This window comes from Thalassophryne amazonica, chromosome 15 (assembly GCF_902500255.1).
Source record: "Thalassophryne amazonica chromosome 15, fThaAma1.1, whole genome shotgun sequence".
In the NCBI taxonomy this organism is placed as follows: Eukaryota; Metazoa; Chordata; class Actinopteri; order Batrachoidiformes; family Batrachoididae; genus Thalassophryne; species Thalassophryne amazonica.
In genome coordinates this window covers 52,520,548-52,536,319 of record NC_047117.1, presented here as the reverse complement: position 1 = coordinate 52,536,319, position 15,772 = coordinate 52,520,548, and positions in this window count along the sequence as shown.

Sequence of the window (15,772 nt, the reverse complement as noted above, 5' to 3'; positions counted from 1 at the left end):
TTTTATTTTGACAACACAGACAGTGGCTGAAGATATTAAAACCACTACACATTTCACTCATGGTACCAATATGAAACTTAGGTCACTCATAGTAAGAGCAACATGAGACTTATCTAAACAGACTAAACCAGTTGAGCTACAAAACCACAATACATCAATAACACTAACAACAATGTTAAACTAACATAAGCCTCATTAACAACATTTAACAACTCAAAAGCCCGAATGTCCATGGTGCACTGCAGCACAGTATTTTCATTAGCTAAAATTGCTAATTTCTCCAAAAGTATTTGTCCTGTCAGTGTTCTGTTTTAGCAGTGTTCATCTTTGATCCAAAATACATAAAGCCTCGGTCCCACCAAATAATAAGCCAAGAATAATGAGCCACGCATGGATGCATAGTGATTGTTCGAAGAATGACCCACGTTTTCATCTATCATGTATCCACTACTAAGGCGAGCCACGACCGACTAGTCATTCGAGCCTCAAATTCCTCGTATCAGCCACGCTAAGCCACATATGAGCCACGCAGTGCCATGTAGTGCGACATCTGTGCATGAATGCATTTTGGTCCTACCCTCCACCCCTCCCACACTTGTTTCCTCATGGAGCAGGAAAGAGAAGAAAAAAAGTGTCTAGATGAAACAGTCCTCTGTGATTCAAGGAAGTGATGAGAGGTGTTTTCAGCATCCAAAGTTTGGCAGAAAATGATTATAATCCGCTACAAAATCATTATTTCATATACAGCGTCCGGAGCACAGAGCAGGTGGAATTGTGTGGGCAAGAGGACAGCCGCTCCAAAAATAGCCTCCCAGGTCCTGCGTAGCTGCCAGGCGCTGGGATAATGGGCTTTTAGCAGCTTCGTAAGCACCACGCACATGCCTCTAAAATCTTCATTGGTCATCGTGCTAACTCGTACACAAACTGCCCCACGCTGTTGTTGCTAAATTTTGAACATCTTGAAATTGGCACTATGCTCAGAGATGAGCCTCATTAACTGAAGATAATACCTCTCAGAGCCACCATTCTCCCACAAAAGTTGAATAAACCCTCTCGTAGCAAAAAAAACATGCTGCGTGGCTCATTATTCATCCTTCACAACGACAAATATCAGCTCTCCCTGGTTTTTGCATGATCGAAGCCATACGAGGTCTGTTAGAAAAGTATCGGACCTTTTAATTTTTTTCAAAAACCTGATGGATTTGAATCACGTGTGCTTGCATGAGCAAATCTTGAACCTTCGTGCGCATACGTGATTTTTTTTCACACCTGTCGGTTGCGTCATTTGCTTGTAAGCAGCCTTTGTGTGAGGATGGGTGGAGTCTCGTCATTTTTTCTTTGCAAGGAAATGGCGGAACAACTGGAGCAGCGCGACTGCATCAAATTTTGCCACAAACTGGGCAATAGCCACATGGAAACCATTCGGATTATTCAGACGGCTTTCGGTGATGATCCTCTGGGCACCACACAGATTAAGGAGCGGTACAACCAGTTTAAAGACGGCTGCACAACGGTGGAGGGCGAGCCATGCTCCGATCGGCATTGACACGCTGAAACAACCGGATTATTTCCAAAATGAATGCAGTGATGATGTGGGACCGTCGTGTGATTATCCGAGAAATTGCGGAAGAGGTGGACATCAGCACTTTTTCGGCACATTCCACTGTGAAAGAAGATTTTGCCATGAAAAGAGTGGCGGCGAAATTCATCGGCACGAAGCTGATGGCGCAGCAACAGCGCCTCCGTGTTGAAGTCTCACAGGACATGTTGTGACATGTCCAGACGTCTTTCGGTGGCTTTTCAGTCGTGTGACTATCCGAGAAATTGTGGACAAGCTGGACATGTCATGTGACGTGTGTGTAAATGTGCTGGTTGTCTTTATGTGGTCCTACGGTACACTGGCGTTGGTACCCAATGCCAGTGTACCGTAGGGTGAGGTCTACCACTTGATCCATGACTGCTGGAATAAGCTTCAGCCCCCTGTGACCCTTGAGTGGAGTAAGTGGGTATAGAAAATGAATGAATATGATTGTTTAGAATGGCATTTTTATACAATAAATACTTTATTACCTTAATTTCATTAAATTTCTGGAATTTATTTTAATGCTGTTGTTGTGCTCTTTATGTTCTGGGTATGCATAGTGTTTAAATCAAGTTTATTTGCTTAAATTATATTGCTAAAATATTTATTTTAATATTGTCTTTGAATATCAGTGTTTTAACTCAAAGTGTTTATATTCCTTATATAGTATAGTTAGTGAGTTTTTCTTTGTATTTGGCAAAATAACTAATTATAGCTCATTGTAGCAAATTTGTTTCACTAATTAGGGAAAATATCATTCAAATTACACAGAGTGGGAAATGGCAAAAAATTTGGGGGGTATTTTGGGAGTATATTCACAATGCAGATACTAACAGGTAATAGATAATAATAACAATAATAATGCAGCTTATTTCATGTGAGGTGGGATGGATGATCTCAGCAAAGAAGTGCTCACTAACAGATTTGTGAACAATATTTGAGAGAAATGCGTCTTTTGTGCATATAGAAAATGTTTTAAATGTTAAGTTCAGTTCATGAAAACAGAGCAAAAACAAAAGTGTTGCATTTATATTTTTGTTCAGTGTATGCAGAAAATACGAGTATATTTAACACACAGTTCCAAAAATACACATTCTTTTCACTTTTGTGTTATGTGTAATTTTTTTAATCACAACAATAATAATAGTTTTCATCATACTAATAATTATGATGATGATGATGATGATTAGGATACTCTGAATAAATTAATATATAGAGACATAATACATATACAGACAAGGAATAGACGCTAATTTCAACAGGGTCCTCAAACGTTCCACGGTGATTCAAGCTGCATATTCATTCATATTGTCAATCAATGAATACAATTAAAATCATTTTAACAAACACTAAAACAAACACCATCGTGTGATGAAACGTCATAAAATAAACCTAATATCAGACGCTTCGTTCCTACTGAACAAAAGCAGCCAATTAGTGCTTGTAAATATGAACATATTCTGTTCACTTGACAGAATAAGGATCATATTGATTTTTGTACGTTTTTGTCTGCGCAAACTGTGTATCTGTGCTGTTAAATGTGAGTTTAAAGGCGACGAGGTTCAAATGCGCGTTCCCGCGAAAGGGGTGCATTTCACGGCAGGGGTGCTGAATTCGGCACAACACCTGCATAAAGCTTGTGCCACACGGCAAAGTCTGTGACCCATCACATCTTGTGACTTGATTAGGAGTTTTAGCTAATTGTAGCTCATTTCCATTTGTAAATATTGCTGTTATTTACAAACGTTTTCTATGAAAGGGTTATTTTTTTTCTTTTTACAAATCACAATTTTATACGTGTATTTTCAAAAAGGTCACGTAATGTGATGAGTCACAGAATACGCTGTGACACCAGTTAAATACTGTTTGAGCTCCCGCTGTGCGCGCACATATGTGGAGCCAGTTCGACGACAGTCAAGCGTGTTGGAAATACAGGTAAGTCAAACCTTAAATGGCAGTATCTGTATGATGTAAAGTGTTGAGTAACTTTTTATTACTTATAAAAAGGTATTTAATTACTTATTTTTCATTGTGGCTGTTATCGTTTGAAATAGTGCCAACAGTTTGCTGCAGGTAAATGCTTGATGCCAACACTTTAGCTTAGAGTTTAGCGCGCGCAGTATGGACTTTTTATAGATGTCAGTACAGTCACTTGCCCAGTTCCGGATCATTGCCAGTTCCAGATCACTGCTGTAATTTTTGTGCCGCCGTTTCTCGTAATCAGCACGAATAAGCTAATACTTTGTACCAATGGAAAGATTGATGTTTTGTCTACAAACGACCACAAGCTCGACCGGATCCAGCCGTCCTTGTGATTAGCAGAGGAATCAAAACATCCCGGTGTCTGCGGTGTGCGCGCTTTTTCTGACTCACTCATTCCTGCAAGTTTTAAAGTAACGATCTCTAAAACGTAGCAAAGGTGAGTTAGCCGTTCGGTGTTTTTGGTTCTAGAGTGGGAAAATACTTACTTTAGTAGAAAATGTCAGTGTGTTATGTCTTGCTGTTTAATTGCTGCGCACATTTATCTCCGACGCGAAAATTTTCCGGTTCCGGATCACTGAAGCAGCAGCCTCGTGTCTGTAGTTGTGAGCCTTGTGTACTTTGGGGCTCATCTCAACATCACGAATGGACATGAATGTAGGGGCTTTTACTTTTTAATTCGGGAGAAATATCACCTCCACACTTAATTTTTTGCTCGTAAAAACGTATAACGGCGCTTTTCGAAACGAAGTAAATTCACTTAGGTAAAGTTAGAAAGATATTCACAGATTCGAAGTTCACGGCTCAATAGATCTTAAGAGAAACGTTGTAGAAAGACAAACACCACTAGTTTCTAACCTCAGGAAGGTAGACAACGAGCTACAACCTTATTTTTATCCAAGAAAAAGTCATTTTAAAAATTTTTGGAGAATTTTTATAGTTTAAATTTTCAATAGCATCAAAGTCATAAGGTGTGGTGTCGCCAAATTCACTGCACACAACAGCCGTGTCCTGATGATTATACTACAGCACTCAGTTTAGGAAAGAGTAATTTTTAAAAATTTTGGATAATTTTTTTATTGTTTAAATTTTCAATAACGTCAAACTCATAAGGTGTAGTGACACAAAATTTACTGAACACAACAGTGGTGTCCTGCTGATTATACTACAACACTCACTTTGGGGAAAAAGTCATTTTAAAAAAATTTTGGAGAATTTTTTATTGTTTAAATTTTCAATAGCATCAAAGTCATAAGGTGAAGTGACACAAAATGTACTGCACACAACAGTGGTGTCCTGCTGTTTATACTGCAACACTCACTTTGGGGAAAAAGTCATTTAAAAAAATTTTTTTAGAGAATGTTTTATTGTTTTTATTTTCAATAGCATCAAAGTCACAAAATGTGGTGTCGCCAAATTCACTGTACCCAACAGCCATGTCCTGTTGATTATACTACAGCACTCAGTTTGGGGAAAAAGTAATTTTTAAACATTTTGGAGAATTTTTTATTGATTTTTATTTTCAATAGCATCAAAGTCATAAGGTGTAGTGACACAAAATGTACTGCACACAACAGTGGTGTCCTGCTAGTTATACTACAGTACTCAGTTTGGAAAAATGTCATTGTTTAAAATGAGAATTGTTTTGTTTTTTAAAATTAAAATGAGTTTTTCCCAAAGTGAGTGTGGTAGTATAATCTGTGCAGTGAATTTGGCGACACCACACCTTATGACTTTGATGCTATTGAAAATAAAAACAATCAAAAATTCTCCAATTTTTTTTTTAAATGACTTTTTCCCAAACTGAGTGCTGTAGTATAATCAACAGGACATGGCTGTTGTGTGCAGTGAATTTGGCGACACCACATCTTGTGACTTTGATGCTATTGAAAATTTAAACAATAAAAAATTCTCCATAATTTTTTATAATTACTTTTTTCCACACTGAGTGCTGTAGTATAATCAGCAGGACAACACTGTTGTCTGCAGTAAATTTTGTCACTACACCTTATGACTTTGATGCTATTGAAAATTTAATCAATAAAAAATTCTTCAAAATTTTTGAAAATGACTTTTTCCAAAGTGGGTGTTGTAGTATAATCAGCAGGACACCACTGTTGTGTGCAGTAAATTTTGTGTCACTACACCTTATGACTTTGATGCTATTGAAAATATAATCAATGAAAAATTCTCCAATTTTTTTTTTTAATTACTTTTTTACAAACTGAGTGCTGTAGTATAATCAACAGGACACGGGTGTTGTGTGCAGTGAATTTGGTGACACCACACCTTGTGACTTTGATGCTATTAAAAATTTAAAAAATAAAAAATTCTGCAAAGTTTTTCATAATGGCATTTTTCCAAACTGAGCTCTGTAGTATAGTCAGCAGGACCCCACTGATGTGTACAGTGAATTTGGTGATATCACTCCTTATTACAATGATTTATTCAATAATTTTCTGGTGCCTTTTTTTTTTTTCCATGTATGCACTTTGTAGACAGTCCCTAAGCTTCCGTTTCTCTGCCGCCTGCCCGTTCAGATCAATGTTATTTTTTTCAGCTCAGAGGACGGCTCATATGGATAAAAATAAGGTTGTAGCTCGACTACCTTCCTGAGGTTAGAAACTAGTGGTGTTTGTCTTTCTACAACGTTTCTCTTAAGATCTATTGAGCCGTGAACTTTGAATCTGTGAATATCTTTCTAACTTTACCTAAGTCGTAAATTCTCATTTAATAAGTATTATTTCTATCATTTTGTGTTCAAAACACATTCTCGGGCACAGTGTGTATCATTCTGCATTAGAAGGGCTCCAGCCAGATGCCAGAAATGCCCCCAAAGTGACGCAGAGTGTTGTGATCCGGAACTGGCAATGTGATCCGTTTCTGGCAAATGTTTGCGCCACACATAATGTGGCTTCACACTTTAAGTAGAAGCGCTACTCCACCCAGACTTTTTCAGCTAAATAACATCCAAATACCCAATACAACAATACACAATAAAGGACATTCAGTTGCATTATGGCTCTGTACAGCAGGACTTTAAAAAAGGTGATCCGGAACTGGGCAGCCGTCTGTAGTAGTTAATGATAAATGAACTTACAACTCATTGAAATGACAGAAACGTGACTTACGGTTTTGTTTCTGCGTCACGTAACTCAACTGGCATGAAAACACGGCTGGCGTCTTGGTATACCATAGAGACACATTGTATATTTGCGAGTGTTATTTACTGTTGAATTGCAAATTTAAGGAATTATTTTTTGGAATTTAGTCATATTTCTGGCCCTTGGAATTCTCGAGGTCGGTCGTCCCAGTATTTAACCTCTAGGGGCGGGTTTTGTCAGTCAACATGTAATTTGGGCACTTTTCAAAGGGGTCAGACTCGCCAATGAACCCAGTTTAATGTACAGTGGTTCATTTCAGGCCAGCTTGGTGTATAAATCTCACCGTGGGCTCCTTCATGAAAAGGGGTCACCATTGCACAACCCAACATTATTGGTCTTGAACAAATTCAGCGTTATTTTTCTACATAGTCTCCCTTTCATCTTGAGAGTCAAAATAGTCCTCAACGGCAGCCATCACCTCATCATTGCTCCGATAGTGCTTCCCAGCCAAGTGTTTTTTTTTTTCAGGTTTGGGAACAGATGAAAGTCCGAGGGTGCCAAGTCAGGGGAGTATGGTGGGTGATCTACCAGTTTGAATCCACACTCGTGGATAGTGGCCATGGCCACTGTTGACTTGTGAGCTGGGGCATTGTCTTGATGGAACAGCACCCCTTTCGTCAGCTTTCCTGGTCGCTTCTTTTTGATAGAGTCGCGTAACTGTCTCAGTAGGTTAGAATAGTACTGTCCATTTATAAACCATAAATGGACTCCCTTTTCAAGATAGTCCACGAACACAATGCCCTTGGCATCCCAGAAAACTGAAACCATGACCTTCCCCGCAGACGAAACAACCTTGGCCGCCTTTGGAGGTGGTGACCTTGGGTGTTTCCACTGCATTGATTGTTTTTTGTTTTTTTTTGTCTCTGGTTCAAAGTGGTGAACCCAACACTCATCCTGGGTAAGAAAACGTAAATGTAATTGGCTGGATCCTCTTCAAATTGCGCCAAGTTTGCCCTCGACATGACTAGCCTGTTGCGTTTCTGATCAGGCGTCAGAAGACATGGCACCCACCAAGCTGACACCTTTGACATTCCAAGTTCTTCATGCAGAATGTGTTCAATTCTCTCACGTGATATTCCCACAGCATCTGCTAGCTGATTAATCGTCGATCGTCTGTCGTCCATCACCATTTCATGAACAAGGTCAATGTTTTTCTGGGTTGTGGCTGTTGCAGGCTGCCCAGACCTTGGGTCGTCTTCAAGCTTCTCTCTGCCCCTCTTAAATTCAGCTGCCCACTTCTGCACTGTAGATATGGAGGGAGCTTCATCCCCTAATGTAGCAACCATATCCGCATGAATGTCCTTGAGCTTTACCCCCTTCTTATGCAGGTACTTAATCACACCGCGATGCCAGATTTTGTCCATTTTTGCTGTTTCTCTCTACCACGAACTTTCAAACTTGGCTATGAGCCACAAACTACCTCACAACCTGGAAGAAAATAACAGTTAGTCATCAGAAGAGTTGAACTTAATGCATGCCAAGTTGTATTGAAATGGCATTTCTCCTTCTTGGTGAGCCTTAGAAGTTTTCAGCCTACCCTCGTGTGTGTATGTATGTGTATGTATGTATGTATGTGTGTGTATATGTATGGAGTGAGTGAGAGAGAATAACTGTGATAACAGAGGACATAATTATCATGGAATTTTTCTTTTTTGAGTTTTTATCTGAAAAGGGGGACACCAAACTCCACCAAATTTGTGATACACAGCCCCTGAGTATTATTTTGGTAAAAATAAACAAAATCACTTCAACAGATTGATCTGAATTTACTTTTGATTTTATGGGCACACGATTAAATTCATTTTCCCCCATAGACCAGTGTCTTATTCACTCGGTACGGCTGCAGAGAGCATGCCAAAATGTGGTGTCGATTGTAACCCGTAGTGTCCTGGTTACATTGAAAACCCATGTTCCTAAACTGCTAATTTATTCAATAAATAAAACTCCAGTTGTGTTGTTCGGAAGCACCACTCCTGAAAGCCATAAACCCATGGGGAGATTGAATTTAGTTGATCAACAAAGTAACAGTCATCAATTAATTGCTTTTTGTTCCACTCCCCGGTTCGATCAGTTACGCTCGAGTCCTAATATAGCTGCCAAAAGTGGCACTCTGGGGCTTTCCCACGAGCCCATCCAAAAAAAAACCATAACATGACTTATCTCAATAGCAGATTTTATGTATTCCCCATGGTCCATATATTCATATCTTAGTCTATATCACCTTCCTAGGAAAATTAAAAATTGACCCTCATGTCACATATTCGTAACTTTTCATGAAGTAACCCCTGTTCCGGGCAATGATAGTTGTCAGCTTGCTGATAGAAAAGCTAGAGACAAAGGCAAACTGACTGATTTCAATAGACAAGCAATTAGGGATGGGTATTAAGATTTTATCTATCAATGCCATTATTGATTCTGCTTATTCAAATTTATTAATTTATATAGCGCGAATTCGCGATGAGATCGCCTCAAGGCGCTTCACACAACATAATAAAAACAAAGAAAACTGAATTAAACACTTAAAAACACAATAAAAAGACAAAACCATAAAAAACACAAGAAGAAAAACACATAACACAGTAAAACTAATGATAAAACAAGGAAAACAAATAAGTCTTTAAACATGATTTAAAAGTCTCCACAGTATCCTTTCGTATGTCAGGCATTGACATTAAGCCTTTTAGTGTACTTGTCCATAGGACAAGTAACCCTGGCGGTTTACTTGTCCTATAGGGAAAGGTGGTTGTCCGGACAACCCACGACTGAGATTCAAATTAAATATTTATCACATGTACTTTGCTCTGACTTGTCACTTAATAAAAACCTGTCATACGTCTCTTGTAAGTACTTTAATATTCCAACATAAGAATTGCAGCTGAAATAGAAAAATCATTACATTTCAACATTTTCTGGGACTGAGATTCAGATTGAATATTTTATCACGTCTACTTTGCTGTGACGTGTGGGTGGTTAAATTCAATTTCCAAAAAATATATATATATTTTTTTTACATATTGCATGCATAGCCTCTAGCCTTTTAATCCGTTAACCAAGACATAGCTCATAATGTTTCTCTCCTGCGATTGTTCATAATTGGGGGAAAAATTTTTTTAAATAATTGGTAAATCCCAATATGCATCTGCTTCTCTCCTGTGTGTTTTCTGAATTCATCACTGTTCAATGCATGATCATTTGCCAGTATGTATTTTATAAAGCAGATCAAATTCTTTTATTTCAACATTTAAAAATGACTTACTGGTCCGCAATTGAAGGAAAATCCCGACAGACATGGCAGGATATTGTGTTGTCCTCTTCCTTGTGCCCCAGCCACGGATAATCCTGTGTCCAGCTACTCGCAAACTTCCTCTCTCTTCCTTTCTCTTCATACCTCTTCTTTGAAGCTTCTACAATTGCAGGGGTTGATGCTTTGCGTTTGACTGGCACTTTCCCTGGTATCTGGCCCGGTTTCTGAGGTTTTAGAAAAGGCATTCTGTTCAGTATATTCTTCAAAAGGCGTGTTAATCCATGCGATGTTTGTTATCTGATGTTTTCCGCCACAGCATCTCGCAAGAAGACGCTACGAACTAGAGGGTGACACTAGAGTAGATTTTCCAGGGCTCGAAATAGTACGTGCATGTGCTAGTTTGTGCACGTATTATTCGAGTGGTGCACGTAATTTTATGCTGCACTTGCACTGGTGCAAGTAAGTTTATCCAAATTTTATCAACTATAAGCACCAGTATAATGAACCAGTAAAGGAATAAATAAGGAAAAAACAATTTCCAGTGTGTTGTCTTCGTCTTCCCTGCGTTTTATGACTCTGACACACAGAGCGAGTTGCTGTGATGATTAGTTCGCGCGCACATGAAAAAAAAAAAACTGTCTGGTCGCAGGCTGTTAGTTCCTCGCTCTCCGCTTAAACTCTCTCATCACTGTGTTTAAAAAAAAAAAAAAAAAAAAAAAAAAAGACGTACGTCCTGCTCACAGACTGATTGCCAGAGACAGAACGTGTCCACATGAAGTATAACTCCAGACATCTCCACATTTACTCACGGACGGTTCTTTCGCGCGCGCATCTCGCGGTCACAGGAGGAAAGATAAACTGTAACAGAACTCAGAGCGCATACCTGCAGCTCAGCACATGAACAAATATAAACTAGAAGATAAATCAGAGTGCACAGTCTGGCTGCAGCCAAACTGAGCACTCTGACTTCTCTGTGCAGAGAACCTGCAGGGTGCGTTCTCACCTCCTCTCTGCCCCCTGCTGCACGCACCTGACACAGAAATTCCTGCGTCGTCATGACGCCACATGAAGAAGCAACTATTTTTTTTTTTTTTTTTAATGAATTAAATGTACAAAACATCATTGCATTTAACAATTTGAAACATTCTAGTGTAGTTTACAAGGCACTGGTAACTTAACAAAAAAGAAAAGAGAAAAAAGGGGGGGATACATCCTACACACACAAAAAAAAGATATGCATCCATCCGTGAGAGGTTAAGCGCAGCTCGTTACTCTATGTATACTATACGATGGAGGACGCACGATTAAGAATTAAAAATGTTGTTCTGTACCATAGACTGAAGATTTCACAGGCCACCTGGGCTTATAATTTGGGAATGCTTCAAAACTTAGGGGTTTTTTGTAAATACAGCAAAAAACAGTTAGACACATGCTACTTCTGTGGAAGCCACATTGAAACTATGGAACATCTATTCTATGATTGTATACATGTAAATGACCTGTGGAAAGATTTTGTACAAAGGTTTTAGCATATATAAGACCATATATGAATAAATGCAATGTAATGCTAGGAAAAATTAGTGGAGAACACTTGAACTAAGTCAGACCTTTTGTCTGACTTAGTGCTTAGCTCAGATAAGATAATTATAGTGGGCGATTTTAACATCCACACAGATGCTGAGAATGACAGCCTCAACACTGCATTTAATCTATTATTAGACTCTATTGGCTTTGCTCAAAAAGTAAATGAGTCCACCCACCACTTTAATCATATCTTAGATCTTGTTCTGACTTATGGTATGGAAATAGAAGACTTAACAGTATTCCCTGAAAACTCCCTTCTGTCTGATCATTTCTTAATAACATTTACATTTACTCTGATGGACTACCCAGCAGTGGGGAATAAGTTTCATTACACTAGAAGTCTTTCAGAAAGTGCTGTAACTAGGTTTAAGGATATGATTCCTTCTTTATGTTCTCTAATGCCATATACCAACACAGTGCAGAGTAGCTACCTAAACTCTGTAAGGGAGATAGAGTATCTCGTCAATAGTTTTTCATCCTCATTGAAGACAACTTTGGATGCTGTAGCTCCTCTGAAAAAGAGAGCTTTAAATCAGAAGTGTCTGACTCCGTGGTATAACTCACAAACTCATAGCTTAAAGCAGATAACCCGTAAGTTGGAGAGGAAATGGCATCTCACTAATTTAGAAAATCTTCACTTAGCCTGGAAAAAGAGTCTGTTGCTCTATAAAAAAAGCCCTCCGTAAAGCTAGGACATCTTTCTACTCATCACTAATTGAAGAAAATAAGAACAACCCCAGGTTTCTTTTCAGCACTGTAGCCAGGCTGACAAAGAGTCAGAGCTCTATTGAGCTGAGTATTCCATTAACTTTAACTAGTAATGACTTCATGACTTTCTTTGCTAACAAAATTTTAACTATTAGAGAAAAAATTACTCATAACCATCCCAAAGACGTATCGTTATCTTTGGCTGCTTTCAGTGATGCCGGTATTTGGTTAGACTCTTTCTCTCCGATTGTTCTGTCCGAGTTATTTTCATTAGTTACTTCATCCAAACCATCAACATGTTTATTAGACCCCATTCCTACCAGGCTGCTCAAGGAAGCCCTACCATTATTTAATGCTTCGATCTTAAATATGATCAATCTATCTTTGTTAGTTGGCTATGTACCACAGGCTCTTAAGGTGGCAGTAATTAAACCATTACTTAAAAAGCCATCACTTGACCCAGCTATCTTAGCTAATTATAGGCCAATCTCCAACCTTCCTTTTCTCTCAAAAATTCTTGAAAGGGTAGTTGTAAAACAGCTAACTGATCATCTGCAGAGGAATGGTCTATTTGAAGAGTTTCAGTCAGGTTTTAGAATTCATCATAGTACAGAAACAGCATTAGTGAAGGTTACAAATGATCTTCTTATGGCCTCGGACAGTGGACTCATCTCTGTGCTTGTTCTTAGACCTCAGTGCTGCTTTTGATACTGTTGACCATAAAATTTTATTACAGAGATTAGAGCATGCCATAGGTATTAAAGGCACTGCACTGCGGTGGTTTGAATCATATTAATAATAATAATAATAGATTACAATTTGTTCATGTAAATGGGGAATCTTCTTCACAGACTAAAGTTAATTATGGAGTTCCACAAGGTTCTGTGCTAGGACCAATTTTATTCACTTTATACATGCTTCCCTTAGGCAGTATTATTAGACGGTATTGCTTAAATTTTCATTGTTACGCAGATGATACCCAGCTTTATCTATCCATGAAGCCAGAGGACACACACCAATTAGCTAAACTGCAGGATTGTCTTACAGACATAAAGACATGGATGACCTCTAATTTCCTGCTTTTAAACTCAGATAAAACTGAAGTTATTGTACTTGGCCCCACAAATCTTAGAAACATGGTGTCTAACCAGATCCTTACTCTGGATGGCATTACCCTGACCTCTAGTAATACTGTGAGAAATCTTGGAGTCATTTTTGATCAGGATATGTCATTCAAAGCGCATATTAAACAAATATGTAGGACTGCTTTTTTGCATTTACGCAATATCTCTAAAATCAGAAAGGTCTTGTCTCAGAGTGATGCTGAAAAACTAATTCATGCATTTATTTCCTCTAGGCTGGACTATTGTAATTCATTATTATCAGGTTGTCCTAAAAGTTCCCTAAAAAGCCTTCAGTTAATTCAAAATGCTGCAGCTAGAGTACTGACGGGGACTAGAAGGAGAGAGCATATCTCACCCATATTGGCCTCTCTTCATTGGCTTCCTGTTAATTCTAGAATAGAATTTAAAATTCTTCTTCTTACTTATAAGGTTTTGAATAATCAGGTCCCATCTTATCTTAGGGACCTCGTAGTACCATATCACCCCAATAGAGCGCTTCGCTCTCAGACTGCAGGCTTACTTGTAGTTCCTAGGGTTTGTAAGAGTAGAATGGGAGGCAGAGCCTTCAGCTTTCAGGCTGTGGAACCAGCTCCCAATTCAGATCAGGGAGACAGACACCCTCTCTACTTTTAAGATTAGGCTTAAAACTTTCCTTTTTGCTAAAGCTTATAGTTAGGGCTGGATCAGGTGACCCTGAACCATCCCTTAGTTATGCTGCTATAGACGTAGACTGCTGGGGGGTTCCCATGATGCACTGTTTCTTTCTCTTTTTGCTCTGTATGCACCACTCTGCATTTAATCATTAGTGATCGATCTCTGCTCCCCTCCACAGCATGTCTTTTTCCTGGTTCTCTCCCTCAGCCCCAACCAGTCCCAGCAGAAGACTGCCCCTCCCTGAGCCTGGTTCTGCTGGAGGTTTCTTCCTGTTAAAAGGGAGTTTTTCCTTCCCACTGTAGCCAAGTGCTTGCTCACAGGGGGTCGTTTTGACCGTTGGGGTTTTACATAATTATTGTATGGCCTTGCCTTACAATATAAAGTGCCTTGGGGCAACTGTTTGTTGTGATTTGGCGCTATATAAAAAAATTGATTGATTGAACTAATCAATGTTTTATTTATTATCATAAAAAAATATATTTACAACACAAAATGTTGTCAACGGGTAATCAATCAATCAATCAATCAACTTTTTTCTTATATAGCGCCAAATCACAACAAACAGTTGCCCCAAGGCGCTCCATATTGCAAGGCAAGGCCATACAATAACCATGAAAAACCCCAACGGTCAAAACGACCCCCTATGAGCAAGCACTTGGCCACAGTGGGAAGGAAAAACTCCCTTTTAACAGGAAGAAACCTCCAGCAGAACCAGGCTCAGGGAGGGGCAGTCTTCTGCTAAGACTGGTTGGGGCTGAGGAAAAGAACCAGGAAAAAGACATGCCGAGAAGGGGGGCAGAGATCGATCACTAATGATTAAATGCAGAGTGATGCATACGGAGCAAAAAAAGAAAGAAACAGTGCATCATGGGAAACCCCCCACAGTCTACGTCTAAAGCAACATAACCAAGGGATGGTCCAGGGTCACCCGATCCAGCCCTAACTATAAGCCTTAGCGAAAAGGAAAGTTTTAAGCCTAATCTTAAAAGTAGAGAGGGTATCTGTCTCCCTGATCTGAATTGGGAGCTGGTTCCACAGGAGAGGAGCCTGAAAGCTGAAGGCTCTGCCTCCCATTCTACTCTTACAAACCCTAGGAACTACAAGTAAGCCCGCAGTCTGAGAGCGAAGCGCTCTAATGGGGTAATATGGTACTACGAGGTCCCTAAGATAAGATGGGACCTGATTATTCAAAACCTTATAAGTAAGAAGAAGAATTTTAAATTCTATTCTAGAATTAACAGGAAGCCAATGAAGAGAGGCCAACACGGGTGAGATATGCTCTCTCCTGCTAGTCCCCGTCAGTACTCTAGCTGCAGCATTCTGAACCAACTGAAGGCTTTTTAGGGAACTTTTAGGACAACCTGATAATAATGAATTGCAATAGTCCAGCCTAGAGGAAATAAATGCATGAATTAGTTTTTCAGCATCACTCTGAGACAAGACCTTTCTGATTTTAGAGATATTGCGTAAATTAAAAAAGGCAGTCCTACATATTTGTTTAATATGCGCTTTGAATGACATATCCTGATCAAAAATAACTCCAAGATTTCTCACAGTATTACCAGAGATCAGGGAAATGCCATCCAGAGTAACGATCTGGTTAGACACCATGCTTCTAAGATTTGTGGGGCCAAGTACAATAACTTCAGTTTTATCTGAGTTTAAAAGCAGGAAATTAGAGGTCATCCATGTCTTCATGTCTGTAAGACAATCCTGCAGTTTAGCTAATTGG